The sequence below is a fragment of the Amblyraja radiata genome, chromosome 4 (assembly GCF_010909765.2).
Source record: "Amblyraja radiata isolate CabotCenter1 chromosome 4, sAmbRad1.1.pri, whole genome shotgun sequence".
NCBI classification, from domain to species: domain Eukaryota; kingdom Metazoa; phylum Chordata; class Chondrichthyes; order Rajiformes; family Rajidae; genus Amblyraja; species Amblyraja radiata.
Genome location: NC_045959.1, coordinates 80,443,596 through 80,457,299, shown reverse-complemented (window position 1 = coordinate 80,457,299; position 13,704 = coordinate 80,443,596). Strand labels below are relative to the sequence as shown.

At 46.5% G+C, this 13,704-nt stretch overlaps 1 protein-coding gene across 1 annotated transcript in view; it reads right to left on the bottom strand.

Annotated features, from left to right (window-relative positions):
* Window positions 1-13,704, bottom strand: part of dnajc5b (DnaJ heat shock protein family (Hsp40) member C5 beta) — a 56,174-nt gene that overhangs the window by 27,268 nt on the left and 15,202 nt on the right. The window lies entirely within an intron of this gene.

Here is a 13,704-nt window from a genome sequence, read left to right as displayed (position 1 = left end):
CCTACGCTGCACTGCCTCAATCACAAGGATGTCCTTCCTCAAATTAGGAGACCAAAACTGTACACAATACTCCAGATGTGGTCTCACCAGAGCCCAATACAACTGCAGAAGAATTTCTTTACTCCTATACTGAAATCCTCTTGTTATGAAGGCCAACATTCCATTAGCTTTCTTCACTGCCTGCTGTACCTGTAAGCCAACTTTCAGTTACCGGTGTACGAGGACGCCCAGGTCTCGCTGCATCTCCCCCTTACCTAACCTAACCCCATTGAGATAATAATCTGCCCCCTTGTTTTTGCCGCCTAAGTGGATAACCTCACATGTATCTATATTATACTGCATCTGCCACGCATCTGCCCACTCACTCAACCTGTCCAGGTCACCCTGCAACCTCCTAAAATCCTCTTCACAGTTCACACTGCCACCCGGCTTTGTGTCATCTGCAAACTTGCTAGTGTTGCTCCTAATTCCCTCTTCCAAATCATTAATATATATGGTAAACAGTTGCAGCCCCAACACCGAGCCTTGCGGCACTCCACTCGCCACTGCCTGCCATTCTGAAAAGGACCCGTTCACTCCTACTCTTTGCTTCCGGTCTGCCAACCAATTTTCTATCCATGTCAACACCCTACCCCCAATACCATGTGCTCTAATTTTAGTTACCAGTCTCCCGTGCGGGACATTATCAAAGGCTTTCTGAAAGTCTAGATACACTGCATCCACTGGCACCCCTTCATCCATTTTACTTGTCACACCCTCAAAAAATCCCAGAAGATTAGCCAAGCATGATTTCCCTTTCATAACTTGGACTAATCCTTTTACTGCTATCCAAATGCCCCATTATTACCTCTTTAATAATTGACTCCAGCATCTTTCCCACCACTGAAGTCAGGCTAACTGGTCTGTCATTCCCCGTTTTCTCTCTCGCTCCAGTATTAATTTGATGCTGCAATTGTATGCAGGTACAGCAGGCAGTGAAGAAAGCAAATGGCATGTGGGCCTTCATTTCAAGAGGATTTGAGTTTAGAAGCAAGGAGGTCCTACTGCAGTTGTACAAGGCCCTGGTGAGACTGCACCTGGAGTATTGTGTGCAATTTTGATCTCCTAATTTGAGAAAGGACATTCTTGCTATTGAGGGAGTGCAGTGTAAATTCACCAGGTTAATTCCCCGGATGGTGGAACTGACACATGAAGAAAGAATGGATCGACTGGGCTTGGATCCACTGGAATTTAGAAGGATGAGGGGATCTTATAGAAACATATAAAATTATTAAGGGATTGGACAGGCTTGAACAGGAAAAATGTTCCGCATGTTGGGGAAATCCAGAACCAGGGTTCACAGTTTAAGAGTTGTGAATCTGTGGAATTCTCTGCTAATTCACTGGACGTTTTCAAGAGAGAGTTAGATTTAGCTCATAGGGCTAACAGAATCAAGGGATATGGCGAAAAAGCAGGAATGGGGTACTGATTTTGGATGATTAGCCATGATCATATTGAATGGCGGTGCTGGCTCGAAGGCCTACTCCTGAACCTATTTCTCTATGTTTCTATGTTTTTATGAATTGTTGGTTGTGAATTGTTCCCAAATGGTAATTTTCCAGATTTTAACTATCTCCCTTTGACCACATGTGAGCAAATCTTTTTGGTTAATGAAACAGGTAGCAATTGTTTGTCCCAATCAATTGCTACCTGTTGGCTCGAAGGGCCGAATGGCCTAATACTGCACCTATTTTCTATGTTTCCATTCAAGTGCATGTCCAGATAGTTTTTAAATGTGGGAGTACCTGTCCCCAAAACCTCCTCATGTGGTGTGATCCAGTTTGCAACCACACTATGGGTGAAATAATATTTCCACAGATTCCCTCCAACCCTCTCACTCCTCACATTAAACAGAATGTAATTAATTTATTTATTAGCCAAGTATGTAAACATACAAGGAATTTGATTTGCCAACAGTCATAGAAAAAGCAACAAGATGCATAACCATGTAAAGATTAAACATAACCGGCCACCACAATGGTGCTGGATCATTTCATGTGTCTCTGTATAGGAAGATGTTTTTCACTATCCATCTTGAAAAATGACAGGAGATGTAATAAGCTCAATGAATGATAGAATGGTAAGAATTACTGAAGAACAGAGGGACCTTGGTCTACATGTTCAAAGATCCCTGAAGGCAGCAACACAGGTACATAAGGTGGTAAAAAAAAGGCTTATGGGATACTTGCCTTCAATAGAGCAATGGGGTTATTGTGCAACTGAACCAGAGAGCAGTGCTGAACTACTATCTACCTCTGATGTCCCTTGGGCTATTCTTGACCGGACCTTGCTGGCGTTATCTTGCACTAAACATTGTTCTTTGCCATGTATCTATAGACTGTAAATGGATTGATTTAATCATGTATTGTCTTTCTGCTGCCTGGTTAGCACACAACAAAAAGCTTTTCACTGTACCTCAGTGCACGTGACAATAAACTAAACCGAACTGAAACTGAACTTTATAAAACACTAGACTAAGTGGGACTGGTTGAGTCCCAGTCACATGGGAGGCCTGGCCCCCCAACACAACCCGTTCCCCCAACGCAATATTCCACCACTCACCCATAGCCGCTAACTGCTCAGGTGCGGCTCATTTCCCCTCATCCCCGAGCACTCCCTCCTCCTCCTCTTCATGTGTGGGAGGGGAGCAGGGGAGGGGGGGGGGAAGTGGGGTGTGTGGTGGAAGGGGAGGAGGGGTGTGTGTGGACGGGGAGGTGTAGGAGGGGGGGTGAGGGTGGTGTGGGAAGGGGGCCATGTGGGGGAGGAGGGTGTGTGGCGGGGGGGGGTGTGGGATGGGGGAAGATGTGTATGTGCGCGGGTGGGGTGGGAGGGGGGGAGGAGGGGTGTGGGAGGGGGCTATGTGGGGGAGGGTGTGTGTGTGTGGGAGGGGAGTGTGTGTGTGGGGGAGGTGTGTGTGGGGGGGGGGGGTGTGGGTGGAGGGGTGTGTGGGGGCAGGGGTGTGTGGAGGCAGGGGGGGTTGTGGTGCGGGTGGGTTGTGGGGGCGGGGGTTGTGGGGCAGGGGGAGTTGAGGGGGAGGGGGGGTTGCGGCTGGCGGTGTGTGAGGGGTGTCTGTGGGGTTGTGTGGGGGGGGGTGGGGGTGGGTGGTGTGGGGGGGGTGGGTGTGTGGTGGGTGTCTGGGGAGTGTGGGTGTGTGGGGGGAGAGAGGGTTGTAGGGGCGGGGGGTTGTGGGGGTGGGACGGTGTGGGCGGGGGTGTGTGTAGGGGGCGGTGTGTGTGGGGTGTGTGGGGGGGGTGTGTGTGTAGGCAGGAGGTGTGGGCCTGGGGGCTTGTGGGGGGAGGAGTGTGGGGGCAGGGGGGAAGTTGTGGGGGGAGATGGGTGGAAGAGCCATGGGGGAGAGGGGGGGCATCATGGGGGGGGGGGGGAGAGGAGCCAGCGGGGGACCAGAGGGGTAGGGGCTGGAATTGGCGGTGCAGTTTGGACTCACAGCGGGTGCTGGTCGTTCTCGTCTGCCGGGATCAGAGTCTCCGCTTTCCGTTTGGCGACATCGGCGACATCTCCGACTCCGGGCTGAGCTGGGCTGGGCTGGGCTGGGGTGGGCTGGGGTGGGCTGGGTCTCCGAATATGGGCTGGGCTGGGTCTCCCATGCTGGGCTGGGTCGGGTCCTTCCGAAAGTCCGGTTGGAAACCCCCGCTGGCCATTCTCAGCTCTAGTAAAGACATGATGGCGCAGGAAGGGGCAGACCATTCCGGGGAGTGACAGGGGAAGAGAATAATCCACGCGGCGCTGACTGGCAGGAGAAGAGGTCGATGTGCGCACGCGCGGTTTTTAAGATTTTTAAACCTCGCTTACTTTTACAACATTCAACCGATCGGAACAAAACTTGGTGCACTGGCAGCATAGGAGGACGGTGAGAGAACTGATGAAAAATCGTAGTGCTATCGCGAACCGTTTTTGGGCAAATAGAATGACCGCCAAACCGGAAGATAACAAAATAGATAGATAGATAGATAGATAGATAGATAGATAGATAGATAGATAGATAGATAGATAGATAGATAGATAGATAGATAGATAGATAGATAGATAGATAGATAGATAGATAGATAGATAGACAGGAAGGATGACATAAGGTCATAAGTGATAGGAGCAGAAACAGTACATTCGGCACATCAAGTCTACTCTGCCATTCAATCATGGATGTGGAGGGCACAGAGAAAATTCACCAGGATGTTGCATGGGATGGAGTATTTCAGGTTTGAGGTTGGATAAGTGGATTTATTGTCCTTGGAGAAGGCTGAAGGGAACTGAGATAGTCTTTTATGAGGGCTTGGCACTCTGGAAATAGAGGGGGAAAGGTTTACGGTGAGAGGGTAGGAATTTAATGAAGATCTGAAATAAAATTGACACACAGGACGTGCCATTTATCAAGAATGAACTGACAGAGGCAGATGCGATTACTAGATTTGGCTGGCAACTATCTTTTGAGAGGTACATAGATAGGAAAATCACAAAGCAATACAGGTCTAATACAGGGAAATGGGATGTATGGATCGGCATCATAGTTGGCATAGCCAAGGTGATCCTCAAAGTCCTTTATGTGCAGAACAATTCTATGATTCTATAAATAGGATAGATAGGGAGAAACGTTTCCCCTTGGCAGATATGCATATAATCAGAGGACATAGTTTTAAAGCAAGGGGAGGAGATTTAGAAGTGATTTGAGAAGTACCTTTTCACCCAAAGGGTGAACATGTTGGCCATGAGCTGATGGAAGCAGACATCCTTACAACATTTGGAAGCATGAGGTTATGGGTAAACTGTATTTTTACAGGTAGGAACTTAATGACACAGTGGCATGTTTCTATGTTGTTGATTCTCACTACACACTTCTATTTTCTCCAACAGGCTTTCAAATGCAATGCACAATGATAATCTCAGGTGACTGAGATCACAATGCCATCCAGGGCTATGGCGGCCTGAGAAGCCACATTGTGGTTCGCCCTTTTGAAGTAAGTGTAGAACGCATTGAGTTCATCTGAGAGTGATGCCTTGTTATTGCGTGAGCTGCCACTTAGTTTTATCTTGGCGAAAATGGCGGCGTGCAAGCATTGCCGCAGCTGCCGGACGCCTGTCTCATCCTCCAGTTTAGAGCATAAGTGTGTCTGTCTTTCTGATCATACCTGAACTTCCAACATGAACTTGTGTCACCAGACTTGAATTCCAAACAGAGGCATGTCACCATTCCTTCTCTCCAGAATTGCTGTCTGTCCCGTTGAGTTACTCCAGCATTTTGTGTTTATCTTGAATTCCAGAGATCTGGTCCTCAATAGATTGTGAACCTCCGGGTTCATCAAATTCCATTTTACCCAGTCCAAACCTGTTCTCATCCCATTAAATTTGGCCCCTCTCAAGTTGTCTGATTTTTAACTTGGTCTGGTCCACATGCTTTTCCAGAGCTATTCAAAACTTTATGATATTATGATTCTGTCTCCTAAATGTACCTGGACATGATGAATATTATTTTATTGAACAAACTCCAGCAATTCTGCCTTCCTTGTTGGGCTAGAAACAAACCAACCAAAAAGATTGCTGGAACACAATTAAAAACCTCTCTCTCACTTTCCCCATTATCGTTTGCTTTTTGGACAGTTACACTATTACCATAATGCTATAGCTGTTGTGTACCTCTGCAATTTCCTCAGCAGTTTACTCCTCAATATTTGTCCTTTTTTGTTAATGGCCTAGAGAATAGTCCCTGTTCAGTAAACCCTCGTTATAATCAAAAGATCAAGTGACAGGAGCAGAATTAGGCCATTCGGCCCATCAATCTACTCTGCCATTCAATCATGGCTGATCTATCTCTCCCTCCTAACCTCATTCTAATGCCTTCTCTCCATAACCTCTGATACCTGTAATGGATCATAGAGGGGGGAATGGTGTCCATTATTGCCAATCGTCCACCATAACCAAGTAAAGGGTTACTGACTAATAGCATATCATTGTATAAATAGTAGAAACAAAGAACTGCAAATGCTAGTTAATTCAAAGAAGGACCCAAAGTGTTGGAGTAACTCAGCAGGTCAGGCAGCATCTCTGGAGAACATAGATAGGCGTTTCAGGTCAAGACCCTTCTTCAGACGTTTGGTCTGGAATCTAGGTGAATTGAGGCGAGGATTGGGGTAGTCGTTGGTCGTGGCCCACGGTCGGCCCGAGAGCAAGTAAGGACCGGTGGTGGTGGCGGCAGCAGCGGCTGGTGCAGCCTGGAAACGGCCGAGGAAGCTGTGTGGGCTGGCAGTGGTGGCAGTAGGTCCAGCCTGGAGCAGCTGGGGAGGTGGTGCAGGCCCATGCCAGCAACTCGGCCTAGTGGTGAAGGTCAGTAGGTCTGGCGTGGAAGCAGCCGGGGAGAGGGTGTGAGCCGGGGATGACTTTGGCAGCCCGGCCTGGATGTGGCCATGGAGACAATGTGGACCGAGGGTGGCGTCTGCAGCTCAGCCTGGGTCGGTGGGCCCATCCGCTGTAACCAAAATCCCTAATAAAGAGGTCCATATTAACTAGGGTATACTGTAATATAATTGAACCTCAATTGCCATAAAAGTTATACTGCTGTTAAGGTAAGCTAATTTTATCTGTACCTTGCAAGATTAAAAAGTTCCATCTACAGTCGGAATGATTGAAAATCCCCATATGTCCATGTTTGTTAATGATCCTACGTGTATTTTGGTGAATCATGCAGAATTCCGTGAGCAAAACTGTTTCATCTGTTGTAAAGGGATGCTGGAAGATGGGGGAAATATTAGTGCAAGTGTGTTTGATGCAATATATTCCAAAGATGTGAGACACTATGTCATTAAAATATTAATTGCACGGAATCAATATCAGGAGTTTCAACTTCAAGAGATGAGATCGTCCAGCAGATGGAAAAAAAAGTCGATAGATGACAAGAGAAAATTAATATTTAAAATAACTATTTCTTCTGTTGAATCAAGTGAGATCAGTTTTTCTTGAGTGCATAATCATGTATTCCATTAGCAATGCTGGTCGCCAAGTTATTTGAAAGTCGTGTCAAATTAGTAATTCACATCATTAATCAGATAAGTAAATTCCATTTTGCAATTCAAGTCATGTTTTCCATGTTCCTGCAACAGACACATAATTCAACTCATCCTATTTGATAGCTCAATTAAGGATAATTTTAAGATGTTAATTAGGAAGCATTAGCAAGATAATAAGATTAGTAATGTAAAATCTTATTGACTTCATTATACTTATGTGACAGGAACAAACAAACAGTCACAAGATTTAAAAAAATAAGATCGTCAAAAAAATAAACGCATAGGTTTCAGAATGTGTCAGCTTTCTCCACTCATATTTTGCAAAGAAATTCCATTGATTAGTAAATGCCTAAACCGTTAACAAAGTTTTAGTGTCTCCACTTGTTTAGTTTAGTTTAGTTTAGAGATACAGTGCGAAAACAGGCCCTTCGGCCCACAAGTCCGTGCCGACCAGTGATCCTCGCATATTAACGCTATCCTACACACACTGTGGACAATTTTACATTTATACCAATTAACCTACAAACCTGTACGTCTTTGGAGGGTGAGAGGAAACCAAAGATCTCAGAGAAAATCCACGCAGGTCACAGGGAGAACATACAAACTGCGTACAGAAAAACTCCCATAGTCAGGATCGAACCTGTAGCCCCTGGTGTTCTAAGGCATCAACTCTGCCACTGCTCCATCGTGCCACCCATGTAATTGTTCTCATCAGAATCCATTACAGTTATAAGTGCATGAGCTGCTTTTAGGCATTGCTTGCCAAATCACAATGGTGGTATGTATTCAGAACAGGCTAACAATTAGAAGACAGAAGCGTAGTGGAAAGTCATTATTCAGGTTGGATGTCTGTAACCAGTGGAGTTCCGCAGGGATCTGTGCTGGCATCTCTGTTGTTTGTGATATATATTAATGACATGAACATAAATGTTGATGGGTTGGTTAGTAAGTTTTCAGACAACATTAAGATTGCTGGAGTTGCAGTCTGTGAGGAAGGTTGTCCAAATAGACAGCGGTAAATAGATCAGCTACAGAAATGGTCTGGCAAATGGCAGACAAAGTTTAATCCGAGCAGGTGTAAGATGTTGTACTTTGGGAGGTCAAATGTAAGGGGAAAGTATATGGTTAATGGCAAGATCCTAAACAACATTAATGTACTGAAGAATGTTGGGGTCCAAGTCCATAGCTCCCTGAAAGTGGCAACACAAGTAGAGAGAGTGGTAAAGGCAGCATATGGTATGCTTACCTTCATTGGTCAGGGAATTGATCATAACAGCCAGGAAGTCATGATGCAGCTTTACAGGACTTTGGTTAGGCCGCATTTGAAGTATTGTGTACAGTTCTGCTTGCCCCATTACACAGAGGATATGGAAGCTGTCAAGAGGACGCAGAAGAGGTTTACCAGAATGCTACATGGATTAGAAGAATGCCGGAGGTTAAGGGGAGACCGGATAGAAATATGTTAAATTATGAGAGGTATGAGAAAATGAGTTGTGGACAGTCATAACATTTTTCCCATGGTGGAAATGCCAAGGACTAGATGGCATAGCTTTAAGGTAAAAGTGGCAAAGTTTAAACACTAAAGGCAGGTACTGCTGTGCATCTGCACGCAACAAATGGAGACAGAAGTTAAAGTGTTGTCTCTTATAAGCATCCAAACAAAGCTGTAATGGAGACGAGGAGAGGGAAAGTATTGGCATCAGACTTAGATACAAGCATCAATGACTGAGTGCAATTCTGGGAAGGGATTGATAAGTTGGCGGCGTATTTTTATTAGCATATGCTCTCTCTGTGATTAGACACAGAATATAGTCAGCAAAAAATATTGACTTTTGGCCTGTTCATAATTATGGTGCTGCGCCAATGGTGGGCTTTGTGAAAGTAATGTTTAAACACATGTAATTCTCCCCTCCACTTATTGTCTCATGAAACAACCATCTTCAGCCTGCTGTTCTAATGAAGACAGTTTTAACGCGGATAGTTCCAAACACTCACTAGATTCATAAGATCAAGCCTGAAGGCTTTGTGTCTCAATGCAAGGAGCATTCGTAATAAGGTGGATGAGTTGAATGTGCAGATAGCTATTAATGACTATGATATAGTTGGGATCACGGAGACATGGCTCCAGGGTGACCAAGGCTGGGAGCTGAACATCCAGGGATATTCAATATTCAGGAGGGATAGACAGAAAGGGAAAGGAGGTGGGGTAGCGTTGCTGGTTAGAGAGCAGATTAACGCAATAGAAAGGAAGGACATTAGCTTTGAGGATGTGGAATCGATATGGGTAGAGCTGCGAAACACTAAGGGGCAGAAAACGCTAGTGGGAGTTGTGTACAGGCCACCTAACAGTAGTAGTGGAGTTGGGGGTGGCATCAAACAGGAAATTAGAAATGCGTGCAACAAAGGTAAAACAGTTATAATGGGTGACTTCAATCTACATATAGATTGGGTGAATCAAATTGGCAAGGGTGCTGAGGAAGAGGATTTCTTGGAATGTATGCAGGATAGTTTTCTAAACCAGCATGTAGAGGAACCAACGAGAGTGCAGGCTATTCTAGACTGGGTATTGAGTAATGAGGAAGGGTTAGTTAGCAGTCTTGTTGTGCGTGGCCCCTTGGGCAAGAGTGACCATAATATGGTTGAGTTCTTCATTAGGATGGAGAGTGACATCGTTAATTCAGAAACAAGGGTCCTGAACTTAAAGAAAGGTAACTTTGAGGGTATGAGACGTGAATTGGCCAAGATAGACTGGCGATTGATTCTTAATGGGTTGACGGTGGATATGCAATGGAAGGCATTTAAAGACTGCATGAATGAACTACAACAATTGTTCATCCCAGTTTGGCAAAAAAATAAATCAGGGAAGGTAGTGCATCCGTGGATAACAAGGGAAATCAGGGATAGTATCAAAACAAAAGATGAAGCGTACAAATTAGCCAGAAAAAGCAGCCTACCAGAGGACTGGGAGAAATTCAGAGACCAGTAGAGGAGGACAAAGGGCTTAATTAGGAAAGGGAAAATAGATTATGAAAGAAAACTGGCAGGGAGCATAAAAACTGACTGCAAAAGCTTTTATAGATATGTGAACAGAAAAAGATTAGTTAAAACAAATGTAGGTCCCTTGCAGTCAGAAACGGGTGAATTGATCATGGGGAACAAGGACATGGCAGACCAATTGAATAACTACTTTGGTTCTGTCTTCACTAAGGAAGACATAAAAAATCTGCCGGAAATAGCAGGGGACAAATAGGGTCAAATGAGATGGAGGAACTGAGTGAAATCCAGGTTAGCCGGGAAGTGGTGTTAGGTAAATTGAGTGGATTAAAGGCCGATAAATCCCCAGGGCCAGATAGGCTGCATCCCAGAGTACTTAAGGAAGTAGCTCCAGAAATAGTGGATGCATTAGTGATAATTTTTCAAAACTCTTTAGATTCTGGAGTAGTTCCTGAGGATTGGAGGGTAGCTAATGTAACACCACTTTTTAAAAAGGGAGGGAGAGAGAAAACGGGGAATTACAGACCAGTTAGTCTAACGTCGGTAGTGGGGAAACTGCTAGAATCAGTTATTAAAGATGGGATAGCAGCACATTTGGAAAGTGGTGAAATCATTGGACAAAGTCAGCATGGATTTATGAAGGGTAAATCATGTCTGACGAATCTTATAGAATTTTTCGAGGATGTAACTAGTAGAGTGGATAAAGGAGAACCAGTGGATGTGTTATATCTGGACTTTCAGAAGGCTTTCGACAAGGTCCCACATAAGAGATTAGTATACAAACTTAAAGCACACGGTATTGGGGGTTTAGTATTGATGTGGATAGAGAACTGGTTGGCAGACAGGAAGCAAAGAGTAGGAGTAAACGGGTCCTTTTCACAATGGCAGGCAGTGACTAGTGGGGTACCGCAAGGCTCAGTTCTGGGACCCCAGCTATTTACGATATATATTAATGATTTGGACGAGGGAATTGAATGCAACATCTCCAAGTTTGCGGATGACACAAAGCTGGGGGGCAGTGTTAGCTGTGAGGAGGATGCTAGGAGGCTGCAAGGTGACTTGGATAGGCTGGGTGAGTGGGCAAATGTTTGGCAGATGCAGTATAATGTGGATAAATGTGAGGTTATCCACTTTTGTGGCAAAAACAGGAAAGTAGATTATTATCTGAATGGTGGCCGATTAGGAAAGGGGGAGATGCAACGAGACCTGGGTGTCATGGTACACCAGTCATTGAAAGTAGGCATGCAGGTGCAGCAGGCAGTGAAGAAGGCGAATGGTATGTTAGCATTCATAGCAAAAGGATTTGAGTATTGGAGCAGGGAGGTTCTACTGCAGTTGTACAGGGTCTTGGTGAGACTACACCTGGAGTATTGCGTACAGTTTTGGTCTCCTAATCTGAGGAAAGACATTCTTGCCATAGAGGGAGTACAGAGAAGGTTCACCAGACTGATTCCTGGGATGTCAGGACTTTCATATGAAGAAAGACTGGATAGACTCGGTTTGTACTCGCTAGAATTTAGAAGATTGAGGGGGGATCTTATAGAAACTTACAAAATTCTTAAGGGGTTGGACAGGCTAGATGCAGGAAGATTGTTCCCGATGTTGGGGAAGTCCAGAACAAGGGGTCACAGTTTAAGGATAAGGGGGAAATCTTTTAGGACCGAGATGAGGAAAACTTTTTTCACACAGAGAGTGGTGAATCTCTGGAATTCACTGGCACAGAAGGTAGTTGAGACCAGTTCATTGGCTATATTTAAGAGGGAGTTAGATGTGGCCCTTGTGGCTAAAGGGATCAGGGGGTATGGAGAGAAGGCAGGTACAGGATACTGAGTTGGATGATCAGCCATGATCATATTGAATGGCGGTGCAGGCTCGAAGGGCCGAATGGCCTACTCCTGCACCTATTTTCTATGTTTCTATGTTTCTATCATAGGATTATTCTGGAAGTGGCGGCGCTGTGAAACGGCTGCGGCTCGCCTGCAGTCTGTCTGTTTTTACTTATTTGTGTTGTTTTTTTTTGTCTTGTCTAGTTAAACTTTTGGTTATTAGGTTGTGTTATGTGTGTGGGGGGGGGGGGGGTGAAACAGGGCTTTCTGTCTCTCCCTTCGGGGGAATGCGACTTTCTTGTCGTATCCCCCTTCTCGTCCCCCGTCTGAGCTGAGGCCTAATGGCGGAGCTGGCGGCCTCCAACCTGCGACTGACCTCGAGGATCCAGAGGTAGAGCAAGCCAGGACTTACCAACGCGAGGCTGACCGTCTTCGAGCTGCGGCGGCGTTCGGGCAGCGGCTCGACTCGGCGCTCCGGTGAGGGTGGACGGCGTGGGGCTGAGACACTCCTGTGAGGGCGGCCCGGCTCCCGGCTGGAAGGCGCTCCCGTAGGGGCGGCCGGGTGCGGGGCTGAGACACTCCTGTGAGAGCGGCCCGGTGCGGGGCTGGAAGGCGCTCCTGTGTGGGCGGCCCGGCTCCCGGCTGGAAGGCGCTCCCGTGTGGGCAGCCCGGTGCGGGGCTGGGACGCTCCCATGTGGGCGGCCCGGTGCGGGGCTGGGACGCTCCCGTGTGGGCGGCCCGGTGCGGGGCTGAGACGCTCTCGTGTGGGCGGCCCGGTGCGGGGCTGATACGCTCCAATGTGGGCGGCCCGGTGCGGGGCGGAGACAGTGCTCCGGCGGCTGAGGCAGCGTTCTGGCGGCGGCGACCTGAATCCGGGGCTTGGCCGCGGGCCAGTGGATGACATCGTCGGGAGCTCGCGGGTTACAGGTTGATGCCTGTTTTCCGGAGCTCCCGTGGCAACAACTGCTTCTGCTGGACAGGAGGGCGGCAGCTTCGACCACCCCCGGGCCGCGGAGCTTGAACCGCGGGACTGAGTTACCATCGCCCGGTGGGGTATCGCCTCAGCGCAGAGGGAGAAGAGGAGGGAAGAGACAGCAACCCTAAGACTTTTGCCTCCATCACAGTGAGGAGGTGCTTGGTGAACTCACTGTGGTGGATGTTAATTTGTGTTTATTGTGTGTTGTTTATTATTACATGTATGGCTGCAGGCAACGACATTTCGTTCAGACCGAAAGATCTGAATGACAAATAAAGGATTCAATTCGATTCAATTCAATTCAATGAGATATGAGCAGAATTAGACCATTCGGCCCATCAAGTCTATGCCGTCATTCAATCATGGCTGATCTATCTCTCCCTCCTAACCCCATTTTCCTCTCTACTCCCCATAACCTCTGACACCTGTACTAATCAAGAATCTATCTATCTCTGCCTTAAATATATCCACTGACTTGGCCCGCACAGATTCTCCACCCTTAGAATAAAGAAATTCCTCCTCATCTCCTTCCAAAAAGAACGTCCTTTAATTCCGAGGCTATGACCTGTAGTCCTAGACTCTCTACTAGTGGAAACATCCTCTCCACATCCACTCTATCTAAACCTTTCACTATTCTGTTTCAATTAGGTCCTCCCTCATGTTTCTAAACTCTAGGGGGCCGAGTGCCATCAAACGCTCATCATACTATATGTTAACCTACTCATTCTTGGGATCATTCTTGTAAACCTCCTCCAGACCCTCTCTGGAGCCAGCACATCCTTCCTCAGAAATGGTGCCCAAAATTGTTCACAATATTGTTGTTCACAGATTGTTCTTTGTTGGGACATTTGCTGAA